Genomic DNA, 3,091 nt, shown 5'->3' with positions numbered 1-3,091 from the left:
AGGTAACCAAGAGATGAAAAACTAATTAGATGATAAATTATATTTTTTTAGTATATTTTACAGCTGATTTGAGACACTGGTCAAAACCGACCCATTATCATAAGAGAGGCTAACACAAGAGGAAGGTTTGGTTTTATGAGGTTATATATTTCAGGCTCAGTAATTGTAATTGAACTTTAGTAATTGAGAACGTAATTGTAATTGACTGTCAGGGTGGAAATAGCTATAATTTTAATTTTGGAAAAAATGCCGGTTACCATAATCGTAATAGAGTTGTAATTGAACATGGATAATTGAAGACTTAATTGTAATTGAAAAAAGCAATTGATACCAACCCTTCACCATTGATTCATTATGTAACTTTTTTGAATTCCTTTTTAGATTTCTCAACTGTTCAGTGGTGTGTAGAAAATATTTTGTAAATTTTCTTAAACAGTACTAAGTGTAATAATGTTGTACATACATTTTTTTTAATAGCTGCAGCTTTTCAGTATTTACTAAGAAATATATATTTTCTTTTTAATGCTTGTTGCACTTTTTTCAATTCATGGATACAAACTGCTGCGCTATTGATTGTGCAGTGCAGTAACTCTGAAAAAATTCTGTAAAATAAATTAAATTAAATTAAACACAATTTGAATATATATATATTTGAGCAAAAATGTCTGTAATAGAAAGGTGATGGTGGGTCCAGGGACCAGTTGAGAAAAGCCTTTACAAATGATTTACTGAGCAATTTACTCTAAAATGGCTATACAACTTAACTTGTGCTGTAATATCCAATTTTTCTACAAATGTTTCATATCACAGGGCGTATGTAGTGCAAACGAGATTCTCAAGTTCCAAAGTGTATTTCTTTTTTTCACTTATAAAATCTGAAAAGGATTGTTTTAAAAAATAAACGAACTTGTTCAAAACACGAGTGATATAGTCTTTTTTCATGAAGAACATTATCTTTTAAAGATGCTATCAAAGGCTTTGTTGAAATGAAGTATGACAGAGGAAATATTTACATTGTCATTCATTTAACCTTGTTATTTACGCAATATGTGTTCATCTAAGAGCACATGCTGCAGTTTACAAAACACTACGAACACTCATTTTAATGTTCACTTCATCACTTGTTTGATTTTTTTAAATCAATATTTTGATTTGATTTTAACGCAATTTTTATTCACCTTACACTTTTATTTTAAGATGAAGGCCAATTTGATTTTTTTTTCATTTAATTTTTTTTTACATTTCTTTCTAGTCATAACAGCTGGAGAAGATGGACAGTGTTATTCATATGAGCCTTGGTTTGATATAATCATCTGATAAAGATACAAACATGTTGCACTTGGACTCTTATATTCAAATATATAGTATTAGTATGTTCAAATATTTTTTTTTAAATGTTGCATCCGCTTAAGTCCATCCCATTTTTAGTTACTTGTGACTTACAGTCACAGTACAGTTTGAAGAAGCCTATAGTTTGAAACCCTTTTTGAGCTTAATACTATATGGGTGAGATGATATACTAAGTTCAAGACACAATACGATAATGTGCTCACGATATTAATATGATGTGATAATCTTAAACCACTGCAGGATACATGGTCTCACCTTTATTTACTATGTATTCTGCATTGCACACAAGTCTCCCCTGGACAAAAAGCAGTATGTAATGAGGTATTTTAAGCCTTTTACTAAAACCTTACCAGACTACACTCTCTGTCTATCCTCTAGATGGCACCATGTCCTCAGTAACAAGCAGAGCTTAGACCTCCATAACCATTCTCATGGTTATTCATCTTTTCACTGGCATGACAATCTGTTTTCACTTTAAACCCTTAGATCACTGCAACCCTTGAACATTCACAAACACCAAACAACCAGCTGCAGGGTCAGAAAGAATTAAAAGTCAGTAGGATGTGCTTTATAAAACACAGACATACACTTATGCAGCTGTGGAGTCTAAAACTGCACAGTCCACAGTCTTGAACAATGACAGTAAATCACAGCATAGTAATAATTACAGATTTTATTTCAGTAAAATAAATAAATCAAGAATGGACACATTTTTTTTTCATCATATTGAAAGAAACTATCGGTAATGAGACCATGCACGATTGTAAATGTCTTTTTTTAAATGTTTTTTTCCCCCCACATAATGACACCTGAAAGTGGATAGAGCCTTAAAAATGGCTACTGCAACAACTACCGCTCTAAACGACGGCATTTTCACATCTCTCATTGCACAGAGTACAATTCTAAGTTCCCCATAAAACACTTGAAGTGGCCACAGGATTATTATTTACAATTCACTGACTTCTTTCGTCAGGATATTTTCTCTTGAGTCCGGTCGTTTGAGTTGTTTTGTAAAGCTTGCTACTGTGGGCTACTGTTCTTTTGTATCAAATCAATGACAAAACTTTCATTTTCAAGACACAGAATTGAGGTTAACACTTTACTTGATGTTTTATACATAAGGCTGACATCACACTGTCATTAATATGACATGACACCTGTCATTAGCATGAATAACCCTTACCCCAACCCTTCATTACCTTAACCCTGACCCCTAACCCTTCGTTACCCTAACCCCCCCGCTACCCTAACCCCGAACCTTAACTCTAACTCCCCCGTTACCCTAACCCCTAAGTTTAACCCTACCTAACCCTATCCCTCCAATACACTAACCCCTAAGCTTAACCCTACCTAACCCTTCGTTACCCTAACCCCCGTTACCCTAACCCCTAAGCTTAACCCTACCTAACCCTTCGTTACCCTAACCCCTAAGCTTAACCCTACCCAACCCTAACCCCTAAGCTTAACTCTACCTAACCCTTCGTTACCCTAACCCCTAACCTTAACTCTAACCCCCCCATTACCCTAACCCCTAAGCTTAACCCTACCTAACCCTAACCCCTAAGCTTACCCTAACCCTCCGTTACCCTAACCCCTAAGTTTAACCCTACCTAACCCTAACCGTAACCTTCCGTTACCCTAACCCCTAAGCTTAACCCTACCTGACCCCAACCCTCCATTATCCTAACCCCTAACCTTAACCCTCCATTATCCTAAACGTTAACCTTACCCCCTCCATTAT

This window comes from Gouania willdenowi, chromosome 3 (assembly GCF_900634775.1).
Source record: "Gouania willdenowi chromosome 3, fGouWil2.1, whole genome shotgun sequence".
Classification (NCBI taxonomy): Eukaryota; Metazoa; Chordata; class Actinopteri; order Blenniiformes; family Gobiesocidae; genus Gouania; species Gouania willdenowi.
This window is presented reverse-complemented; position numbering follows the sequence as displayed.